Source organism: Convolutriloba macropyga, chromosome 10, assembly GCF_964194025.1.
Source record: "Convolutriloba macropyga chromosome 10, txConMacr16.3, whole genome shotgun sequence".
Taxonomy (NCBI): Eukaryota; Metazoa; Xenacoelomorpha; order Acoela; family Convolutidae; genus Convolutriloba; species Convolutriloba macropyga.
Window position 1 is genome coordinate 2786270 of NC_134477.1, and position 24534 is coordinate 2810803.

Genomic DNA, 24534 nt, shown 5'->3' on the forward strand with positions numbered 1-24534 from the left:
GGATTGAAATTAGATTTAATTGAAATCAGAAACGAAAAAGGAATAATAATTTGTATTTCAAAGTTTGTACAGACAAGGTGGCCGAGTGGTTAAGGCGTTGGACTGCTCATCCAATACGTTCTCCATGCGTGGGTTCGCATCCCGTCTCTGTCGTATTTTTCTTTTGACAAAGCAAAATTTTTCCAGCGGCTACTTATCAAGTTTTCTGTCAACGATTTCTTCATCAGTTTCCAAATAAACTATATAAAGATAAGGAAAAAATCAACAGTAGTCAATCTCTGATCAAAGTGTGCATCTACGGGTGGATTGGAATTAGAATCGATTGAAATTAGAAACGAAAAAGCAATGATGAATCGTACTTCGACGGTTGTACTAAAAGGGTGGCCGGGTGGTTAAGGAGTTGGACTGCTATTCCAATACGGTCTCCGTGCGTGGGTTGGGTTCACATCTCTGTCGTAATCTTCTTTTAACAGAGCAAAATTTGGCCAGCGGCTACTTATCAAGTTTTTTGTCGAAGATTTCTTCATCATTTTTCAATTAAGCTATCAAGAGAGGAAAAAATCAATAGTAGTCAATCTTTGATCAAAAGGGTGCACCTAAGGGTGAAATGGAAATAGAATCAATTGGAAACAGAATCGAGAAAGGAATAATAGTCTTCGTGCGTGGGTTCGAATCCGATCTCTGTCCATTTTCAATTAACAAAAAAAATTGTCCAGAGTCTACTTATCAATTTTTCTGTTAAAAATGTTTTTCATCAATTTCCAAATCAGCAATCAAGATAGGAAAAAAGTCAACAGTAGTCAATCTCTGATCAAAAGTGCGCCTCTACGGGTCGATTAGAATCGACTGAAATCTGAAACGAAAAAGGAATGATATTTCGTACTTCGACGGCTATACAGACATGGTGGCCGAGTGGTAAAGGCGTTGGACTGCTAATCCAATACGTTCTCCGTGCGTGGGTGCGAATACCATCTCTGTCGTATTTTTCGTATACAAAGCAAATTTTTCCAGCGCTACATATCAAGTTTTCTGTCAAAGATTTCATCATCAGTTTCCAAATAAACTATATAAAGATAGGAAAAAATCGAAAGTAGTTAATCCCTGATCAATTGTGCATCTACGGGTGGATTGGAATTAGAATCGATTGAAATCAGAAACGAAAAAGGAAAGATAATTCGTTTTTCAATGGTTGTACAGACAAGGTGGCCGAGTGGTTAAGGAGTTGGACTGCTATTCCAATACGGTCTCCGTGCGTGGGTTGGGTTCACATCTCTGTCGTAATCTTCTTTTAACAGAGCAAAATTTGGCCAGCGGCTACTTATCAAGTTTTTTGTCGAAGATTTCTTCATCATTTTTCAATTAAGCTATCAAGAGAGGAAAAAATCAATAGTAGTCAATCTGTGATCAAAAGGGTGCACCTAAGGGTGAAATGGAAATAGAATCAATTGGAAACAGAATCGAGAAAGGAATAATAGTCTTCGTGCGTGGGTTCGAATCCGATCTCTGTCCATTTTCAATTAACAAAAAAAATTGTCCAGAGTCTACTTATCAAAATGTTTTTCATCAATTTCCAAATCAGCAATCAAGATAGGAAAAAAGTCAACAGTAGTCAATCTCTGATCAAAAGTGCGCCTCTACGGGTCGATTAGAATCGACTGAAATCAGAAACGAAAAAGGAATGATATTTCGTACTTCGACGGCTATACAGACATGGTGGCCGAGTGGTAAAGGCGTTGGACTGCTAATCCAATACGTTCTCCGTGCGTGGGTGCGAATACCATCTCTGTCGTATTTTTCGTATACAAAGCAAATTTTTCCAGCGCTACATATCAAGTTTTCTGTCAAAGATTTCATCATCAGTTTCCAAATAAACTATATAAAGATAGGAAAAAATCGAAAGTAGTTAATCCCTGATCAATTGTGCATCTACGGGTGGATTGGAATTAGAATCGATTGAAATCAGAAACGAAAAAGGAATGATAATTCGTTTTTCAATGGTTGGTGGCCCAGTGGTTAAGGCGTTGGACTGCTAATCCAATACGGTCTGCGTGCGTGGGTTGGGTTCACATCTCTGTCGTAATCTTCTTTCAACAGAGCAAAATTTGGCCAGCGGCCACTTATCAAGTTTTTTGTCAAAGATTTCTTCATCAGTCTCCAATTAAGCTAACAAGAGAGGAAAAAAATCAACAGTAGTCAATCTGTGATCAAAAGGGTGCATCTAAGGGTGAAATGGAAATAGAATCCATTGAAAACAGAATCGAAAAAGGAATGATAGTCTCCGTGCGTGGTTTCGAATCTGATCTCGGTCCATTTTTCAAATAACAAAAAAAATTGTCCAGAGTCTACCTATCAATTTTTCTGTTAAAAATGTTTTTCATCAACTTCCAAATAAGCAATCAAGATAGGAAAAAAATCAACAGTAGTCAATCTCTGATCAAAAGTGCGCATCTACGGGTCGATTAGAATCGATTGAAATCAGAAACGAAAAAGGAATGATAATTCGTATTTCGAAGGTTGTACAGACAGGGTGGCCGAGTGGTTAAGGCGTTGAACTGCTAATCCAATACGGTCTCCGTGCGTGGGTTGGGATCACATCTCTGTCGTAATCTTCTTTTAACAGAGCAAAATTTGGCCAGCGGCTACTTATCAAGTTTATGTCGAAGATTTCTTCATCAGTTTCCAAATAAGCTATCAAGATAGGAAAAAAATCAACAGTAGTCAACCTGTGATCAAAAGGGTGCATCTACGGGTGAAATGGAAATAGAATCGATTGAAAACAGAAACAAAAAGGAATGATAATTCGTATTTCGATGGTTGTACAGACAGGGTGGCCGAGTGGTTAAGGCGTTGAACTGCTAATCCAATACGGTCTCCGTGCGTGGGTTGGGATCACATCTCTGTCGTAATCTTCTTTCAACAGAGCAAGATTTGGCCAGCGGCTACTTATCAAGTTTTTTGTCGAGATTTCTTCATCAGTTTCCAATTAAGCTATCAAGAGAGGGAAAAAATCAACAGTAGTCAATCTGTAATCAAAAGGGTGCATCTAAGGGTGAAATGGAAATAGAATCGATTGAAAACAGAATCGAAAAGGAATGATAGTCTCCGTGCGTGGGTTCGAATCCGATCTCTGTCAATTTTTCAATTAACAAAAAAATTTGTCCAGAGTCTACTTATCAATTTTTCTGTTAAAAATGTTTTTCATCAATTTCCAGATGAACAATCAAGATAGGAAAAAATAAACAGCAGTCAATCTTTGATCAAAAGTGCGCATCTACGGGTCGATTAGAATCGATTGAAAACAGAATCGAAAAAGGAATGCTATTTCGTACTTCGACGGCTGAACAGACATGATGGCCGAGTGGTAAAGGCGTTGGACTGCTAATCCAATACGGTCTCCGTGCGTGGGTTCGAATCCGATCTCTGTCCATTTTTTCAAATAACAAAAAAAATTGTCCAGAGTCTACCTATCAATTTTTCTGTTAAAAATGTTTTTCATCAACTTCCAAATAAGCAATCAAGATAGGAAAAAAATCAACAGTAGTCAATCTCTGATCAAAAGTGCGCATCTACGGGTCGATTAGAATCGAATGAAATCAAAAACGAAAAAGCAATGATATTTCGTACTTCGACGGCTGTACAGACATGGTCGCCGAGTGGTAAAGGCGTTGGACTGCTAACCCAATACGGTCTCCGTGCGTGGGTTCGAATCACTTCTGAGTCGTATTTTTCTTTTAACAAAGCAAATTTTTTCCAGTGGCTACTCATCAAGTTTTTCTCAAAGATTTCTTCAAAAGTTTCCAAATAAACTTTATAAAGATAGATAAAAATCAATAGTAGTCAATCTCTGATCAAAATTGTGCATCACGGGTGGACTGGAATTAGAATCGATTGAAATCAGAAACGAAAAAGGAATGATAATTCGTATTTCGAAGGTTGTACAGACAGGGTGGCTGAGTGGTTAAGGCGTTGAACTGCTAATCCAATACGGTCTCCGTGCGTGGGTTGGGATCACATCTCTGTCGTAATCTTCTTTCAACAGAGCAAGATTTGGCCAGCGGCTACTTATCAAGTTTTTTGTCGAGATTTCTTCATCAGTTTCCAATTAAGCTATCAAGAGAGGGAAAAAATCAACAGTAGTCAATCTGTAATCAAAAGGGTGCATCTAAGGGTGAAATGGAAATAGAATCGATTGAAAACAGAATCGAAAAGGAATGATAGTCTCCGTGCGTGGGTTCGAATCCGATCTCTGTCAATTTTTCAATTAACAAAAAAATTTGTCCAGAGTCTACTTATCAATTTTTCTGTTAAAAATGTTTTTCATCAATTTCCAGATGAACAATCAAGATAGGAAAAAATAAACAGCAGTCAATCTCTGATCAAAAGTGCGCATCTACGGGTCGATTAGAATCGATTGAAAACAGAATCGAAAAAGGAATGCTATTTCGTACTTCGACGGCTGAACAGACATGATGGCCGAGTGGTAAAGGCGTTGGACTGCTAATCCAATACGGTCTCCGTGCGTGGGTTCGAATCCGATCTCTGTCCATTTTTTCAAATAACAAAAAAAATTGTCCAGAGTCTACCTATCAATTTTTCTGTTAAAAATGTTTTTCATCAACTTCCAAATAAGCAATCAAGATAGGAAAAAAATCAACAGTAGTCAATCTCTGATCAAAAGTGCGCATCTACGGGTCGATTAGAATCGAATGAAATCAAAAACGAAAAAGCAATGATATTTCGTACTTCGACGGCTGTACAGACATGGTCGCCGAGTGGTAAAGGCGTTGGACTGCTAACCCAATACGGTCTCCGTGCGTGGGTTCGAATCACTTCTGAGTCGTATTTTTCTTTTAACAAAGCAAATTTTTTCCAGTGGCTACTCATCAAGTTTTTCTCAAAGATTTCTTCAAAAGTTTCCAAATAAACTTTATAAAGATAGGAAAAAATCAATAGTAGTCAATCTCTGATCAAAAGTGTGCATCACGGGTGGACTGGAATTAGAATCGATTGAAATCAGAAACGAAAAAGGAATGATAATTCGTATTTCGAAGGTTGTACAGACAGGGTGGCTGAGTGGTTAAGGCGTTGAACTGCTAATCCAATACGGTCTCCGTGCGTGGATTGGGATCACATCTCTGTCGTAATCTTCTTTTAACAGAGCAAAATTTGGCCAGCGGCTACTTATCATGTTTATGTCGAAGATTTCTTCATCAGTTTCCAAATAAGCTATCAAGATAGGAAAAAAATCAACAGTAGTCAACCTGTGATCAAAAGGGTGCATCTACGGGTGAAATGGAAATAGAATCGATTGAAAACAGAAACAAAAAGGAATGATAATTCGTATTTCGATGGTTGTACAGACAGGGTGGCCGAGTGGTTAAGGCGTTGAACTGCTAATCCAATACGGTCTCCGTGCGTGGGTTGGGATCACATCTCACTCGTAACCTTCTTTCAACAGAGCAAGATTTGGCCAGCGGCTACTTATCAAGTTTTTTGTCGAGATTTCTTCATCAGTTTCCAATTAAGCTATCAAGAGAGGGAAAAAATCAACAGTAGTCAATCTGTAATCAAAAGGGTGCATCTAAGGGTGAAATGGAAATAGAATCGATTGAAAACAGAATCGAAAAGGAATGATAGTCTCCGTGCGTGGGTTCGAATCCGATCTCTGTCAATTTTTCAATTAACAAAAAAATTTGTCCAGAGTCTACTTATCAATTTTTCTGTTAAAAATGTTTTTCATCAATTTCCAGATGAACAATCAAGATAGGAAAAATAAACAGCAGTCAATCTCTGATCAAAAGTGCGCATCTACGGGTCGATTAGAATCGATTGAAAACAGAATCGAAAAAGGAATGCTATTTCGTACTTCGACGGCTGAACAGACATGATGGCCGAGTGGTAAAGGCGTTGGACTGCTAATCCAATACGGTCTCCGTGCGTGGGTTCGAATCCGATCTCTGTCCATTTTTTCAAATAACAAAAAAAAATTGTCCAGAGTCTACTTATGAATTTTTCTGTTAAATGTTTTTCATCAATTTCCAAATAAGCAATCAAGATAGGAAAAAAATCAACAGTAGTCAATCTCTGATCAAAAAGGCGCATCTACGGGTCGATTAGAATCGACTGAAACCAGAAACGAAAAAGGAATGATATTTCGTACTTCGACGGCATTACAGACATGTTGGCCGAGTTGTAAAGGCGTTGGACTGCTAATCCAATACGGTCTGCGTGCGTGGGTTCGACTCCCATCTCTGTCGTATTTTTCTTTTAACCCAGCAAATTGTTTCCAGTGGCTACTTATCAAGTTTTTCTCAAAGATTTTTTCATCAGTTTCCAAATAAACTATATAAAGATAGGAAAAAATCAATAATAGTCAATCTCTGATCAAAAGTGTGCATCACGTGTGGACTGGAATTAGAATCGATTGAAATCCGAAACGAAAAATGAATGATAATTCGTATTTCGAAGGTTGTACAGACAGGGTGGCCGAGTGGTTAAGGCGTTGAACTGCTAATCCAATACGGTCTCCGTGCGTGGGTTGAGATCACATCTCTGTCGTAATCTTCTCTTAACAGAGCAAAATTTGGCCAGCGGCTACATATCAAGTTTTTTGTCGAGATTTCTTCATCAGTTTCCAATTAAGCTATCAAGAGAGGAAAAAAATTAACAGTAGTCAATCTGTGATCAAAAGGGTGCATCTAAGGGTGAAATGGAAATAGAATCGATTGAAAACAGAATCGAAAAGGAATGATAGTCTCCGTGCGTGGGCTCGAATCCGATCTCTGTCCATTTTTCAATTAACAAAAAAATTTGTCCAGAGTCTACTTATCAATTTTTCTGTTAAAAATGTTTTTCATCAATTTCCAAATAAGCAATCAAGATAGGAAAAAAATCAACAGTAGTCAATCTCTGATCAAAAGTGCGCTTCTACGGGTCGATTAGAATCGACTGAAATCAGAAACGTAAAAGGAATGATATTTCGTACTTCGACGGCTTGACAGACATGGTGGCCGAGTTGTAAAGGCGTTGGACTGCCAAACCAATACGGTCTGCGTGCGTGGGTTCGAATCCCATCTCTGTCGTATTTTTCTTTTAACGAAGCAAATTTTTTCCAGTGGCTACTTATCAAGTTTTTCTCAAAGATTTCTTCATCAGTTTCCAAATAAACTATATAAAGACAGGAAAAATCAATAGTAGTCAATCTCTGATCAAAAGTGTGCATCACGGGTGGACTGGAATTAGAATCGATTGAAATCAGAAACGAAAAAGGAATGATATTTCGTATTTCGAAGGTTGTACAGACAGGGTAGCCGAGTGGTTAAGGCGTTGAACTGCTAATCCAATACGGTCTCCGTGCGTGGGTTGGGATCACATCTCTGTCGTAATCTTCTTTTAACAGAGCAAAATTTTGCCAGCGGCTACTTATCAAGTTTATGTCGAAGATTTCTTCATCAGTTTCCAAATAAGCTATCAAGATGGGAAAAAAATCAACAATAGTCAATCTGTGATCAAAAGGGTGCATCTACGGGTGAAATGGAAATAGAATCGATTGAAAACAGAAACGAAAAAGGAATGATAGTCTCCGTGCGTGGGTTCGAATCCGATCTCTCTCCATTTTTTCAATTAACAAAAAAATTTGTCCAGAGTCTACTCTTCAATTTTTCTGTTAAAAATATTTTTCATCAATTTGCAAATAAACAATCAGGATAGGAAAAATCAACAGTAGTCAAACTCTGATCAAAAGTGCGCATCTACTGGTCGATTAGAATCGACTAAAATCAGAAACGAAAAAGGAATGACAATTCGTAATTCGAAGGTTGTACAGAGAGGGCGGCCGAGTGGTTAAGGCGTTGAACTGCTAATCCAATACCGTCTCCGTGCGTGGGTTGGGATCACCTCTCTGTCGTAAGAGCAGAATTTGTCCAGCGGCTGCTTATTAAGTTTTCTATCGAAGACTTCTGCATCAGTTTCCCAATAAACCATCAAGATAGGGAAAAAACAACAGTAGTCAATCTGTGATCAAAATAGTGTATCTACGGGTGGATTGGAAATCGAATCGATTGAAAAGAGAAACGAAAAAGGAATGATAATTCGTATTTCAAATGTTGTACAGATAGGGTGGCCAAGTGGTTAAGGCGTTGGACTGCTAATGCAATACGATCTCCGTGCGTGGGTTCGAATCCCATCTCTGTCGTATTTTTCTTTTAACGAAGCAAATTTTTTCCAGCGGCTACTTATCAAGTTTTTTTCTACAGTGTGCATCTATCGGTGGATCGGAATTAGAATCGATTGAAATTAGAAACCAAAAAGCCATGATAATTCGTATTTCGACTGTTTTACAGACAAGGTGGCCGAGTGGTTAAGGCGTTGAACTGCTAAGCCAAAACCGTCTCCGTGGATGGGTTCGAATCCAATCTCTGTCAAAATTTTCTTTTAACAAAGCAAAATTTGTCCAGCGGCTACTTATAAATTTCTGTCAAAGACTTTTTCAACAGCTTCCTAAGTAAACTATATAAAGATAGGAACAAAATCAACAGTAGTCAATCTCTGATCAAAAGTGTGCATCTACGGGTGGATTGGAATTAGAATCGATTGAAATTAGAAACGAAAAAGCAATGATGAATCGTACTTCGACGGTTGTACTGACAGGGTGGCCGAGTGGTTAAAGCTCTGGACTGCTAATCCAATAGGTCTCCGTGCGTGGGTTCGGATCCCATCCCTGCCGTAACTTTCTTTTAACAGCAAAATTTGTCCGGCGGCTACTTATCAAGTTTTCTGTCAAGGATTCCTTCATCAGTTTCCAAATAAACTATATTAAGATAGGAAACAAATCAACAGCAGTCAATCTCTGATCAAAAGAGTGCATCTACGGGTGGATTGGAAATAGAATCGATTGAAAACAGAAACCAAAAAGGAATGATAATTCGTATTTGCAAGGTTGTACAGACAAGGTGGCCAAGTGGTTAAGGCATTGAACTGCTAATCCAATAAGGTCTCCGTGCCAGGTTTCAGATCCCATCTCTGTCGTAACTTTCTTTTAACAGAGCAAAATCTGTCTTGCGGCTACTTATCAAGTTATCGGTCAAAGATTTCTTAATCAGTTTCCAAATAAAATATCAAGATAGGACAAAAAATCAACAGTAGTCAAGGAGTTGGACTGCTATTCTAATACGGTCTCCGTGCGTGGGTTTGCATCCCATCTCTGTCCATTTTTTCAATTAAGAAAAAATTTTTCCAGAGTCTACTTATCAATTTTTCTGTTAAAACTATTTTTCATCAATTTCCAAATAAACAATCAAGATAGGAAAAAATCAACACAGTCAGTCTCTGATCAAAGTGTGCATCTACGGGTCGATAAGAATTAGAATCGACTGAAATCAGAAACGAAAAAGGAATGATAATTCGTACTTCGAAGGTCGTACAGAGAGGGTGGCCGAATGTTTAAAGCGTTGGACTGCTAAACCAACAGGTTCGCTGTGCGTGAGTTCGAATCCCATCTCTGTCGTATTTTTCTTTTAACAGAGCACATTTAGTCCAGCGGTTACCTATCAAGTTTTGTGTCAAAAATTTCTTTGAAAGTTTCCAAATAAACAGTCAAGATAGGGGAAAAAATCAACATTAGTCAATCTGTTATCAAAAGTGTGCATCTAGGGGTCGATCAGAGTCGACTGAAATCAGAAACAAAAAAGCAATGATAATTAGTAACTTCGACAGTTGTACAGACAGGGTTGCCGAGTGGTTAAGGCGTTGGACTGCTAATCCAATACGGTCTCCGTGCGATGGTTCGAATCCCATCTCTGTCGTATTTTTCTTTTAACAAAGTTAATTTCTTCCAGCGGCTACTTATCAAGTTTTGCGTCAAAAGTTTCTTTGTAAGTTTCCTAATAAAAGGTCACGATAGGGAAAAAAACAAACGACAGTCAACCTCTGATCAAAACTGTGAATCTGCGGGTCGATAAGAAAGAGAATCGAAAAAGGAATGACAAATCGTATTTCAACGGTTGAACAGACAGGGTGGCCGAGTGGTTAAGGGGTTAGACTGCTAATCCACAACGGTATCCGTGCGTGGGTTGGAATCCCAACTCTGTCGTTTTTTCGTTTAACAGTAGGTGGATTGGAATTAGAATCGATTGAAATCAGAAACGAAAAAGGAATGATAATTCGTATTTCGAAGGCTGTACAGACAGTGTGGCCGAGTGGTTAAGGCGTTGAACTGCTAATCCAATACGGTCTCCGTGCGTGGTTTGGGATCACATCTCTGTCGTAATCCTCTTTCAACAGAGCAAAATTTGTCCAGCGGCTACTTATCAAGTTTTCTGTCGAAGATTTCTTTATCAGCTTCCAAACAAGCTATCAAGCTGGGAAAAAATCCACAGTAGTCAAACTGTGATCAGAAGTGTGCATCTACGGGTGGATTGGAAATAGAATCGACTGAAATCAGAAACGAAAAAGGAATGATAATTCGTATTTCGAAGGCTGTACAGACAGGGTGGCCGAGTGGTTAAGGCGTTGAACTACTAATCCAATACGGTCTCCGTGTGTGGGTTGGGATCACATCTATGTCGTAATCTTCTTTCAACAGAGCAAAATTTGTCCAGCGGCTACTTATCAAGTTTTTTGTCGACGATTTCCTCATCAGTTTCCAAATACACTATCAAGATAGGAAAAAATCAACAGTAGTCAATCTGTGATCAAAGGAGTGCATCCACGGGTGGATTGGAAATAAAATCGATTGAAAACAGAAACGAAAAGGAAATGATAGTCTCCGTGCGTGGGTTCGAATCCCATCTCTGTCGTATTTTTCCTTTTAACAGAGCACATTTTGTCCAGCGGTTACCTATCAAGTTTTGTGTCAAAAATTTCTTTGTAAGTTTCCAAATAAACAGTCAAGATAGGGGAAAAAATCAACATTAGTCAATCTGTTATCAAAAGTGTGCATCTACGGGTCGATCAGAGTCGACTGAAATCAGAAACAAAAAAGCAATGATAATTAGTAACTTCGACAGTTGTACAGACAGGGTTGCCGAGTGGTTAAGGCGTTGGACTGCTAATCCAATACGGTCTCCGTGCGTTGGTTCGAATCCCATCTCTGTCGTATTTTTCTTTTAACAAAGTTAATTTCTTCCAGCGGCTACTTATCAAGTTTTGCGTCAAAAGTTTCTTTGTAAGTTTCCAAATAAAAGGTCACGATAGGGAAAAAAACAAACGACAGTCAGCCTCTGATCAAAATTGTGAATCTGCGGGTCGATAAGGAAGAGAATCGAAAAAGGAATGACAAATCGTATTTCAACGGTTGAACAGACAGGGTGGCCGAGTGGTTAAGGGGTTAGACTGCTAATCCACAACGGTATCCGTGCGTGGGTTGGAATCCCATCTCTGTCGTTTTTTCGTTTAACAGTAGGTGGGTTGGAATTAGAATCGATTGAAATCAGAAACGAAAAAGGAATGATAATTCGTATTTCGAAGGCTGTACAGACAGGGTGGCCGAGTGGTTAAGGCGTTGAACTGCTAATCCAACACGTCTCCGTGTGTGGGTTGGGATAACCTGTCGTAATCCTCTTTCAACAGAGCAAAATTTGTCCAGCGGCTACTTATCAAGTTTTCTGTCGAAGATTTCTTCATAAATTTCCAAATAAGCTATCAAGATAGGGAAAAAATCAACAGTAGTCAATCTGTGATCAGAAGTCTGCATCCACGGGTGGATTGGAAATAGAATCGACTGAATTCAGAAACGAAAAAGGAATGATAATTCGTATTTCGACTGTTGTACAGACAAGGTGGCCGAGTGGTTGAGGCGTTGAACTGCTAATCCAAAACCGTCTCCGTGGGTGGGTTCGAATCCCATCTCTGTCAAATTTTTCATTTAACAAAGCAAAATTTGTCGAGCGGCTACTTATCAAGTTTTCTATTGAAGATTTCTTTATCAGCTTCCAAACAAGCTATCAAGCTGGGAAAAAATCCACAGTAGTCAATCTGTGATCAGAAGTGTGCATCTACGGGTGGATTGGAAATAGAATCGACTGAAATCAGAAACGAAAAAGGAATGATAATTCGTATTTCGAAGGCTGTACAGACAGGGTGGCCGAGTGGTTAAGGCGTTGAACTACTAATCCAATACGGTCTCCTTGTGTGGGTTGGGATCACATCTATGTCGTAATCTTCTTTCAACAGAGCAAAATTTGTCCAGTGGCTACTTATCAAGTTTTTTGTCGACGATTTCCTCATCAGTTTCCAAATACACTATCAAGATAGGAAAAAATCAACAGTAGTCAATCTGTGATCAAAGGAGTGCATCCACGGGTGGATTGGAAATAAAATCGATTGAAAACAGAAACGAAAAGGAAATGATAGTCTCCGTGCTTGGGTTCGAATCCGATCTCTGTCCATTTTTTCAATTAACAAAAAATTTGTCCAGAGTCTACTTTTCAATTTTTCGGTTAAAAATATTTTTCATCAATTTCCAAATAAAGAATCAAGATAGGAAAAACATCAACAGTAGTCAATCTCTGACCAAAAGTGTGCATCTACGGGTCGACATGAATTAGAATCGACTGAAATCAGAAACGAAAAAGGAATGATAATTCGTACTTCGAGGGTTGTACAGAGCGTGGCTGAGTGTTTAGGGCGTTGGACTGCTGATCCAAAACGGTCTCCGTGCGTGGGTTGGAATCCCATCTCTGTCGTATTTTTCTTTTAAAAAAGCACATTTTGTCCAGCAGCTACCCATCAAGTTTTGTGTCAAAAATTTCTGTGTAAGTTTCTAAATAAACAGTCAAGATAGGGAAAAAACCAACAACAGTCAATCTCTGATCAAAAGTGTAAATCTGCGGGACGACTCGAATGAGAATCGAAAAAGGAATGATAATTCGTATTTCAGCGGTTGAACAGACAGGGTGGCAGAGTGGTTAAGGGCAACGGTATCCGTGCGTGGGTTCGAATCCCATCTCTGTCGATTTTTCCTTTAACAAAGCACATTTTGTCCAGCGGCTACTTATCAGGTTTTTTGTCAACAGTGTGCATCTATGGGTGGTTTTGGATTAGAATCGATTGAAATCAAAAACGAAAAAGCGATGATAATTCGTATTTCGCCTGTTGTACAGACAAGGTGGCCGAGTGGTTAAAGCGTTGAACTGCTAATCCAATACGGTCTCCGTGCGAGGGTTCGAACCAAATCTCTGTCGTATTATTCTTTAACAAAGCACAATTTGTACAGCGGCTACTTATCATGTTTTTTTGTCAAAAATTTCTTCGTCCGTTTCCAAATAAACAATCAAGGTAGGAAAAAAATCAACAGTAGCCAATCTCTGATCAACAGTGTGCATCTACGTGTGGATTGGAATTAGAATCAATTGAAATCAGAAACGAAAAAGCCATGATAATTCGTATTTCAAAGGTTGTACAAACAAGGTGGCCGAGTGGTTCAGGCGTTGGACTGCTAATTCAATACGGTCTCAGTGCGTGGGTTCGAATTCCATCTCTGTCGTATTTTTCTTTTAACAAATCAGATTTTGTCCAGCGGCTACTTATCATGTTTTTTTGTCAAAAATTTCTTCGTCAGTTTCCAATTAAACAATCAAGATAGGAAAAAATCAACAGTAGTCAATCTCTGATCAACAGTGTGCATCTATGTGTGGATAAAAATTAGAATCGATTGAAATCAGAAACGAAAAAGCCATGATAATTCGTATTTCGACGGTTTTACAGACAAGGTGGCCGAGTGGTTAAGGCGTTGAACTGCTAATCCAATACGGAGTCCGTGCGTGGATTGGAATCCCATCTCCGTCGTATTTTTCTTTTAAGAGAGCAAATTTTGTTCAGCGGCTACTTATCAAGTATTCTGTCAGAGATTTCTTCATTGGTTTCCAAATAAACTATCAACATAGGAAAAAAAATGAAAAGAAGTCAATCTGTGATCAAAAGAGCGCATCTAAGGGTGGATTAGATTTAGAATCGATTGAAAACAGAAACTAAAAAGGAATGACAGTCTCCGTGCGTGGGTTCAAATCCCATTGCTGTCCATTTTTTCAATTAACAAAAAAAAATTGTCCAGAGTCTACGTATCAAATTTTCTGTTAAAATGTATTTTTCATCAATTTCCAAATAAACAATCAAGATAGAAAAAAATCAACAGTAGTCAATCTCTGATCAAACGTGTGCATCTACGGTTCGATAAGAATTAGACTCGACTGGAATCAGAAACGAAAAGGAATGATAATTCTTCCTTCGAGGGTAGTACAGACAGAGTGCTCGAGTGGACATGGCTTTGGACGGGTAATCCAATACGCTTTCCGTGCGTGTGTTCGAGTCCCATCTCTGTCGCAATTTTCATTTAACACAGCAAAATTTGTCCAGCGGCTACTTATCAAACTTTTTGTCAAAGATTTCTTCATCAGTTTCCAATTAAGCCATCAAGAGAGGAAAAAAATCAACAGTAGTCAATCTGTGATCAAAAGGGTGCGTCTAAGGGTGAAATGGAAATAGAATCGATTGAAAACGGAAACGAAAAACGAATATTTCGTACTTCGACGATTGTACAGACAAGGTGACCGAGTGGTTAAGGCGTTGGACTGCTAATTCAGTACGTTCTCCTTGCGTGGGTTCCAATCCCATCTCTGTCGTATTTTTCGTATACAAAGCAAATTTTTCCAGCGCTACATATCAAGTTTTCTGTCAAAGATTTCTTCATCAGTTTACAAACAAATAATCAAGATAGGAAAAATCAGCAGTAGTCAATCGCTGATCAAAAGTGTGCATCTATGGGCGGATTGCAATTAGAATCGATTGAAATCAGAAACGAAAAGGAGATGATAACTCGTATTTCGACGGTCGAACAAAGGGTGGCCGAGTGGTTAAGGCGTTGAACTGCTAATCCAATACGTTCTCCGCGCGTGGGTTCGAACCCCATCGCTGTCGTATTTTTCGTATACAAAGCAAATTTTTCCAGCGCTACGTATCAAGTTTTCTGCCAAAGATTTCTTCATCAGTTTCCAAACAAACAATCAAGAAAAGAAAAATCAGCAGTGGTCAATCGCTGATCAAAAGTGTGCATCTATGGGCGGATTGCAATTAGAATCGATTGAAATCAGAAACGAAAAGGAGATGATAACTCGTATTTCGACGGTTGAACAAAGGGTGGCCGAGTGGTTAAGGCGTTGAACTGCTAATCCAATACGTTCTCCGTGCGTGGGTTCGAATCCCATCTCTGTCGTAATTTTCGTATACAAAGCAAATTTTTCCAGCGGCTACTTATCACGTTTTTTGACGAAGATTTCTTATTCAGTTTCCAATTAAGCTATCAAGAAAGGAAGAAGATCAACAGTAGTCAATCTGTGATCAAAAGGGTGCGTCTAGGGGTGAAATGGAAATATAATCGATTGAAAACAGAAACGAAAAAGGAATGATCATTCGCATTTCCAAGGTTGAACAGACAAGGTGGCCGAGTGGTTAAGGCGTTGGACTGCTAATTCAGTACGTTCTCCGTGCGTGAGTTCGCTCCCATCTCTGTCGTATTTTTCGTATACAAAGCAGATTCTTCCAGCGCTATATATCAAGTTTTTTGTCAAAGATTTCTTCCTCAGTTTCCAAACAAACAATCAAGATAGGAAAAATCAGCAGTAGTCAATCTCTGATCAAAAGTGTGCATCTATGGGCAGATTGAAATTAGAATCGATTGAAATCAGAAACGAAAAGGGGATGATAATTCTTATTTCAACGGTTGAACAAAGGGTGGCCGAGTGGTTAAGGCGTTGAACTGTTAATCCAATACGGTCTCCGTGCGTGGATGCGCATCTCATCTCTGTCGAATTTTTCTTTTAACAAAGAAAGTTTTTTCCAGCGGCAACTTATCAAGTTTTCTGTCAAAAATTTCTTCATCAGTTTCCAAATAAACAGTCAAGATAGGAAACAAATCAACAAGAGCCAATCTCTGATCAAAAGTGTGCATCTACGGGAGGATTGGAACTAGAATCGATTGTAATCAGATACGAAAAGGCGTGATAAATCGTATTTCGACGGTTGTACAGACAGGGTGGCCGAGTGGTTAAGGCGTTGGACTGCTAATCCAATATTTCTCCGTGCGTGGGTTCGAAACCCATCTCTGTCGTATTTTTCTTTTAACAGTGCAATTTTTTCCAGCGGCTACTTATGAAGTTTTCTGTCAAAGACTTCTTCGTCCGTGTCCAAATAAACAGTCAAGATAGGAAAAAAACAACAGTAGTCAATACCTGATCAAAAGTGTTCATCTACGGCTGAATTGGAACTGGAATCGATTGTAATCAGAAACGAAAAGGCGTGATAATTCGTACTTCTATGATTGTACAGACAGGGTGGCCGAGTGGTTAAGGCGTTGGACTGCTAATCCAATACGTTCTCCGTGTGTGGGTACGAAACCCATCTCTGTCGTAATTTGCTTTTAACACAGCAATGTTTTTCCAGCGGCTACTTATGAAGTTTTCTGTCAAAGACTTCTTCATCCGTTTCCAAATAAACAGTCAAGATAGGAAAAAAACAACAGTAGTCAATACCTGATCAAAAGTGTTCATCTACGGGTGGATTGGAAATAGAATGGATTGCAACTCAGAAACAAAAACGAAAAAAATAAACAGTAGTCGATCTCTACCAAAAATGTACATCTAAGTATCGATCGAAATCAGAATTGATTGAAATCAGAAGCGAGAAAGGCATGACAATTCGTATTTCGACGGTTGTACAGACAGGGTGGCCGAGTAGTTAAGGAGTTGGACTGCTGATACAACAAGCTCTCCGTGCGTGAGTTTGAATACCATCTGTCGATTTTTTTTCATTTAACAGAAAAAATTGTCCGGAGTCTACTTATCAAGTTTTCTGTCGAAAATCATAAGTTTCCATATAAACAATCAAGATAGGAAAAAAATCAACAGCAGTCAATCTCTGATCAAAAAAGTGCATCTACGGGTCGATTGGAATTAGAATCGATTGAAACCAGAAAAGAAAGGGAATGATAATTCGTATTTCGACGGTTGTACAGACAGGGTGGGCAAGTGGTCAAGGAGTTGGACTGGTTATCCAATACGATCTCCGTGCGTTGGTTCGAATCCGCTCTCTGTCGATAATTTCTTTTAACAAAGCAAATTTTGTCCAGCGGCTGCTTATCAAATGTTCTGTCAAAAATTTCTGCATCGGTTTCCAAATAAACTGTAAAGATAAAAAAACAGTAGGCGATATCTATCAAAAATGTACATCTAAGTATCGATCGACATCAGAATTGATTAAAATCAGAAGCGAAGAAGGCATGATCGTTAGTATTTCCACGGTTTAAAAAAGAAAAGCTATCATTAAAAGATTTATATCATCTAATTTACATGCCATAAAAAACTATACTTTGATTATATTACTTTTTGGAAAAAAATGATTACTAGTTTAGAGCGATTAGGGGCTGGATTGTTCATACATTTCACTGCGTTCTCACATCCATGCCAAAAACTTTAATTTCTAACCAGGTAAAGCTTAGAGCAAATTAACGAGATTTTTTCAAATTAAAATTCTTCAAATTACGCATGCACGATTAGGAGCACGAACAGACATCAAAAACTAATCATAATCAGTCCACCACGGAGTTTTTCAGACAAGATGACCGAGTGCTTAAGGCATTGGACTGCTGATGCAACAAGCTCTCCGTGCGTGAGTTTGAATCCCTTCTCTGTCGATTTTTTTTCATATAACAGAAAAAAAATGTCCGGAGTCAAGTTTTCTGTCAAAAAAATTTGTCATCAGTTTCCATATAAACAATCAAGATAGGAAAAAAATCAACAGTACTCAATCTCTGATCAAAAGCGTGCATCTAAGGGTTGATTGGAATTAGTATCGATTGAAAACAGAAACCAAAGGGAATGATAATTTGTATTTCGACGGTTGAACAAAGGGTGGCCAAGTGGTTAAGGCGTTGAATTACAAATCTAATACGGTCTCCGTGCGTGGGTTTGAATCCCATCTCTGTCGAATTTTTCTTTTAACAAAGCAAATTTCGTCCAACGGCTACTTATCAAGTTTTCTGTCAAAACTTTCTTCATCAGTTTCCAAATAAACTATCAAAATAGGAAAAATTAAACAGTAGTCGATCTTTGTTAAAAAATGTACATCTAAGCATCGATCGAAATCAGAGCTGATTGAATCAAAAGTGAAAAGGCATGATACTTCGTATTTCGACCGTTGTACAGACAGGGTGGCCGAGTGGTTAAAGAGTTGAACTGCTAATCCAAAACTATCTCCGTTCTTGGGTTCGAATCTCATCTCGTCGAAATTTTCCTTCAACAAAGCAAGAATGGTCCATAGGCTACTTATCAAGTTTTCTGTCAAAAATTTCTTCATCATTTGCAAATAAACTATCAAGATAGGAAAAAATCAACAGTAGTCAATCTCTATCAAAAATGTACATCTACGTATCGATCGAAATCAGAAACGAAAAAAAGCTGCAAATACAGTCTATCAGAACTTTAATTCAAGATATTCAAGATGTCAGCAACTGTATTCAAAACATATCCATGCGAAAAAGCATAGTTTACTTACAGGCAAATCTAGCTTGATCTTTTTTAGCAGGTAAAAGTCTGAGCTCAGATTGGTCACCAATACGTTTTCGAAACAAAAATATTCAGCCTAAAAAGAGCGCAATCGATTTAGTATATTAGTAGGCCCTAGGGTTGCTTTCTTCAACGATCCAAACTAAATCACCAACCTTAAGGTGCTCCTCGGCGGGCGTCTGCCACTTAGATCTACGGTTCAGCGCAGGTACATACTCCTTAAGCCAACGTGTTCAAATTGCATTGGCGTAGGACTGTTCACGGGCGTACCGCTTACGATGATCGAACTCGTCGACGCCAACGATAGACGGAATTCCGGTTGCTTGGTTACCGAGTAGAAAATGGTTAGGTGTTATTGTGCCTAGGTCGGACGGGTCGGCGCTTACGGGCGTTAAGGGACGTGAGTTTAGTGCGTATTCGACCAGACAAAAAGTAGTGTTCAACACTTCATCTGTGAGGCGACGCGTACCGGGATAGTGTACAGTACTCTTTTAAAGCTAAGAACTAACCTCTCCCAGATGCCACCTTGGTGTGGCGCACTGGGTGGATTGAACCTCCACTTAATGCCCTTACGTGCAAGTTCGGCGGCAATGTTGAGCGTATTCCATTTTTCCATACATTCACGGAGCTCTTTCTCCGCTCCAATGAAGTTCGTACCATTACCCGACCAAATCATAGCAGGAGTACCCCGACGGGAGACGAACCGCTCCACTCCCATTACCCACGAACTAGTGTCCATGGACGGGGGGACGAACTCAACATGGACAGCACGAGTAGTGAGACAAGTGAAGAGAAATCCCCACCTCTTCTCGGTAGTCCGACGAACTGTGACGTAGAATGGGCCGAAGTAATCAAGCCCGGTGTTGGTAAAGGGAGGAGACTGGTATGCGAGTCTCTCCTTTGGGAGTTCTGCCATGATAGGTTGAATGGTTGCTGCACGGAACTTTGTACACAAGACGCAATTTGATTTTCTGGAACGCAGTGTGGAACGTAGTTTAAGGATGGCATAACGTTCCTGTACCTTTGACCGTAAGTAATCGATGCCCTGATGGTGGTTCTTCAAGTGAGTATGCCGCAGGAACAGTTTAACAAAAGTATGACGCGCATCCAGCACGATAGGATGCTTAGTATCAAAGTCAATTTCCAGAGCAAATTAACGAGATTTTTTCAAAATAAAATTCTTCAAGTTACGCATACACGATTAGGAGCACGAACAGACATCAAAAACTAATCATAATCAATCCACCACGGAGTTTTTCAGACAAGATGACCGAGTGCTTAAGGCGTTGGACTGCTGATGCAACAAGCTCTCCGTGCGTGAGTTTGAATCCCTTCTCTGTCGATTTTTTTCATATAACAGAAAAAAAATGTCCGGAGTCTACTTATCAAGTTTTCTGTCAAAATAATTTGTCATCAGTTTCCATATAAACAATCAAGATAGGAAAAAAATCAACAGTACTCAATCTCTGATCAAAAGCGTGCATCTAAGGGTTGATTGGAATTAGAATCGATTGAAAACAGAAACCAAACGGAATGATAATTCGTATTTCGACGGTTGAACAAAGGGTGGTCGAGTGGTTAAGGCGTTGAATTACTAATCTAATACGGTCTCCGTGCGTGGGTTTGAATCCCATCTCTGTCGAATTTTTCTTTTAACAAAGCAAATTTTGTCCAACGGCTACTTATCAATTTTTCTGTCAAAACTTTCTTCATCAGTTTCCAAATTAACTATCAAATTAGGAAAAATTAAACAGAAGTCGATCTTTGTTAAAAAATGTACATCTAAGCATCGATCGAAATCAGAGCTGATTGAATCAAAAGTGAAAAAGGCATGATACTTTGTATTTCGACCGTTGTACAGACATGGTGGCCGAGTGGTTAAAGAGTTGAACTGCTAATCCAAAACTATCTCCGTTCGTGGGTTCGAATCTCATCTCGTCGAAGTTTTCCTTCAACAAAGCAAGAATGGTCCAGAGGCTACTTATCAAGTTTTCTGTCAAAAATTTCTTCATCATTTGCAAATAAACTATCAAGATAGGAAAAAATCAACAGTAGTCAATCTCTATCAAAAATGTACATCTACGTATCGATCGAAATCAGAAACGAAAAAAAGCTGCCAATACAGTCTATCAGAACTTTAATTCAAGATATTCAAGATGTCAGCAACTGTATTCAAAACATATCCATGCGAAAAAGCATAGTTTACTTACAGGCAAATCTAGCTTGATCTTTTTTAGCAGGTAAATGTCTGAGCTCAAATTGGTCACCAATACGTTTTCGAAACAAAAATATTAAGCCTAAAAAGAGCGCAATCGATTTAGTATATAAGTAGGCTCAACGAAAATTATGTTAAATGAACTTTTTCAGAGCTTTCTATGCCAAACAGAACGCATTTTTTGTGCATTTAATCTTTTTGTAAGGCTTACATGGTTAAGAAATATGACGTAATACTTTTCTCGCTTTGTTTAAATTGCTTGTTTCGCTGCTCTTTTATTTACTCAGTAACATCCTCCGGTCCGGAAGAACATGTTGGGAGGATTGATACAAGCTTAACGAGTGGGCGGATGAGCGCGTAACGGAGTTCTTCAATCCGAGCAGTTGGATAGTAACCCCTAGGGTTGCTTTCTTCAACGATCCAAACTAAATCACCAACCTTAAGGTGCTCCTCGGCGGGCGTCTGCCACTTAGATCTACGGTTCAGCGCAGGTACATACTCCCTAAGCCAACGAGTTCAAATTGCATTGGCGTAGGACTGTTCACGGGCGTACCGCTTACGATGATCGAACTCGTCGACGCCAACGATAGACGGAATTCCGGTTGCTTGGTTACCGAGTAGAAAATGGTTAGGTGTTATTGTGCCTAGGTCGGACGGGTCGGCGTTTACGGGCGTTAAGAGACGTGAGTTTAGTGCGTATTCGACCAGACAAAAAGTAGAGTTCAACACTTCATCTGTGAGGCGACGCGTACCGGGGATAGTGCACAGTACTCTTTTAAAACTACGAACTAACCTCTCCCAGATGCCACCTTGGTGTGGCGCACTGGGTGGATTGAACCTCCACTTAATGCCCTTACGTGCAAGTTCGGCGGCAATGTTGAGCGTATTCCATTTTTCCATACATTCACGGAGCTCTTTCTCCGCTCCAATGAAGTTCGTACCATTACCCGACCAAATCATAGCAGGAGTACCCCGACGGGAGACGAACCGCTCCACTCCCATTACCCACGAACTAGTGTCCATGGACGGGGGGACGAACTCAACATGGACAGCACGAGTAGTGAGACAAGTGAAGAGAAATCCCCACCTCTTCTCGGTAGTCCGACGAACTGTGACGTAGAATGGGCCGAAGTAATCAAGCCCGGTGTTGGTAAAGGGAGGAGACTGGTATGCGAGTCTCTCCTTTGGGAGTTCTGCCATGATAGGTTGAATGGTTGCTGCACGGAACTTTGTACACAAGACGCAATTTGATTTTGTGGAACGCAGTGTGGAACGTAGTTTAAGGATGGCATAACGTTCCTGTACCTTTGACCGTAAGTAATCGATGCCCTGATGGTGGTTCTTCAAGTGAGTATGCCGCAGGAACAGTTTAACAAAAGTATGACGCGCATCCAGCACGATAGGATGCTTAGTATCAAAGTCAAATTCCACTAGCCGTCGGAGTCGACCAGAAGAATGGATGAGACCATGAGGTCCAATAATCGGAGTAAACTGAGCAATGCGGTTGCTCTTCTGAACGGATTTATTGTCAAGAAGATCCCTTCTTTCGGTATTAAAGGACTCTCTTTCAACCAGATACTGGAGATGACGCTCGGCTTCGTCAAGCTCAACAGGGTCCGCTATGCTGCCGTCTACGGTACGGTAAATTTCATGAGATGGTAAAAGACGGAGCACATATGCGGTAACACGAGCAGTTTTTGATAAGAACTGAACTTATCAAACGGGATTAGATTAATGCTTTGTTCCTTAGGGGGCATGGTTACGGATGCGGCTAGAGATGAGATGGAGTCAACATCTTGTTCCTTGGTTAAAACGCCGAGCTTGATGTTATCAACGACGTCAGTATTTGGTACAAAAGGGAATTGCTTAGTCCTCAAGAAGTCAGGACCCCTCATCGAGCTACTGGATTGCAAAACTTCAGCGGACATACCACGCGTGCCAGCATCTGCCGGATTATAAGTGGCGACGTGGTACCATTGGTCAACGCTGGTAATCTCCAGGATTTCACAAACACGATTTGCAATGAAGATGGGGTGTTTGTTTGTTGAGTTTATCCACTGCAAGACGATGGTACTATCTGTCCACATAAAGACTTTATCCACAGTAACCGTTAATGCTCGACAGATGTCCCTTTTTAAACGGGCAGCGAGGAGAGCGGCTTGTAATTCCGACTTAGGAACTGTCATTACCTTCATAGGTGCAACACGGGCCTTGCCCAGGACAAACGCCAGCTCTAATGTAATCTCCCCGGAAATGCAAGTTACTTGAGCCCTAAAAAAACCTACTGCACTGAATACGTCTTGCGGGCTATCACCAAACATGTGGAGTTCAAGATGTTGGAATGGTCCTGAAAAGTAACTTCTTGGTATAGTGGTCCCAGCTAACCGCGGCATTTCAACACACCAGGCAAGGAATCTGTCAACTGTGTCTTTAGGTAACTCGTCATCCCAACTTTGTCCATTGACACGCCAAATGTATTTAAAGATTAAACGAGAACCAACAGTAAACGGTGCGACAAGACCAATTGGGTCGTAGACACTTGACACAAGACTTAAGACCAAGCGCTGTGTTAAGCTTTTTGTTATGGTGCTATTAGTACCCCTACTCACAACCAGAGTATCGTTGTTGTGATCCCACTTAAGCCCAAGCACGTGCATTGATTCCTCCTTGGATGAAACGAGAACCTTCGGTTCAGTGGATTGGGCAGAACCATCAATTCGGTCAGCCAGATCTGGTACATTGCTTAATAACTTAGTAAGCTTGAACCCAACTAGATGGAGAAGATATACCAATTCCTTCGACCTAATGAGGGCCCTCTCGGGGATTCCACTGAGTCTAAGTAATCGTCCATGTAGAAATTATCAAGGACGGCTTTCGCAGCTTCTGGGTACTCCCTAGCATTATCTCTTGCTGTGCGTTGAAAAGCGTAGTTGGCGCAGGTGGGCGAATCTTTTGCCCCAAAGATGTGGCGTGTATACTTTTGTGCCACAACAATTGATGTGGGGACCTCCCGCCACAAAAAACGCAATGATGGCTGATCGCATGGTAACACTCCAAATTGGAGGAACATTCCCTCGATGTCAGCGGATACGGCAAATGGATGTTGTCTGAACCGTAGGAGTACATAGATTAGGTTTCGTAGTAAGTCAGGTCCGGTGAGTAATGACTTATTAAGAGATGCACTATGGAATTAAGCTGCTCTGTTTAGTACCCTACGAACTTTGCCTGGCTTGTTCGGATTAACAACCGGATGGTGTGGTAGGTACCACTCTCGTCTCGAGCGACTTTCCACCATATGAGCATCTTTGACCCTTACTACGTAGCCCTTGTCTAAGTCCTCTTTGATGGTAGTCGAATACTCTTCCCTTAAAGTCTGGTCTTTCGTAAGCCGCTTTTCCAAAGACTTTAATTGAACAAGCGCTGAAAAATAATTGTTGGGCAGTTCGATGTTATTTTCAGCCCATAACATTCCGACATCGTACTTTTTTCCATTATGCACTGTGGTGTTTTCAAGAATATCAAGCGCACGTGCATCAGCGGCGGATCGAGGGTCTACTTGCTTAAGTGCGCCGTACGACTCCATGTCGTACCAAGATTTTACCTGACTAGCGAGTTCAAAATCCTGCTCCATATTTGCTTTAAAACAAGTCGAGAATAAAACTAGAGACGACGGTAGAGGGCCGCTTAGAACCCAACCTATGGGTAAGCGAACAACGAAGGGCGAGCACTTCTCGTCAGCAGCGAAGTACTGTAACGGTTGGATGG

At 40.1% G+C, this 24534-nt stretch overlaps 1 protein-coding gene and 10 non-coding genes across 13 annotated transcripts in view; 10 read left to right on the forward strand and 1 right to left on the reverse strand.

Moving 5' to 3' along the window:
- Window positions 1-24534, reverse strand: part of LOC142348360 (uncharacterized) — a 186246-nt gene that overhangs the window by 135630 nt on the left and 26082 nt on the right. The gene's annotated exons all lie outside the window — the stretch shown is intronic.
- Window positions 3344-3427, forward strand: Trnas-gcu (transfer RNA serine (anticodon GCU)). Its single transcript has one exon. It is a non-coding gene; the product is annotated as a tRNA-Ser (tRNA).
- Trnas-gcu (transfer RNA serine (anticodon GCU)) lies at window positions 4463-4546 on the forward strand. Its single transcript has one exon. It is a non-coding gene; the product is annotated as a tRNA-Ser (tRNA).
- On the forward strand, window positions 5881-5964 carry Trnas-gcu (transfer RNA serine (anticodon GCU)). The gene has a single exon. It is a non-coding gene; the product is annotated as a tRNA-Ser (tRNA).
- Window positions 8113-8194, forward strand: Trnas-gcu (transfer RNA serine (anticodon GCU)). Its single transcript has one exon. It is a non-coding gene; the product is annotated as a tRNA-Ser (tRNA).
- Window positions 9722-9803, forward strand: Trnas-gcu (transfer RNA serine (anticodon GCU)). Its single transcript has one exon. It is a non-coding gene; the product is annotated as a tRNA-Ser (tRNA).
- Window positions 11014-11095, forward strand: Trnas-gcu (transfer RNA serine (anticodon GCU)). Its single transcript has one exon. It is a non-coding gene; the product is annotated as a tRNA-Ser (tRNA).
- Trnas-gcu (transfer RNA serine (anticodon GCU)) lies at window positions 11772-11853 on the forward strand. The gene has a single exon. It is a non-coding gene; the product is annotated as a tRNA-Ser (tRNA).
- Trnas-gcu (transfer RNA serine (anticodon GCU)) lies at window positions 15117-15208 on the forward strand. The gene has a single exon. It is a non-coding gene; the product is annotated as a tRNA-Ser (tRNA).
- Trnas-gcu (transfer RNA serine (anticodon GCU)) lies at window positions 16022-16102 on the forward strand. The gene has a single exon. It is a non-coding gene; the product is annotated as a tRNA-Ser (tRNA).
- Window positions 16320-16401, forward strand: Trnas-gcu (transfer RNA serine (anticodon GCU)). Its single transcript has one exon. It is a non-coding gene; the product is annotated as a tRNA-Ser (tRNA).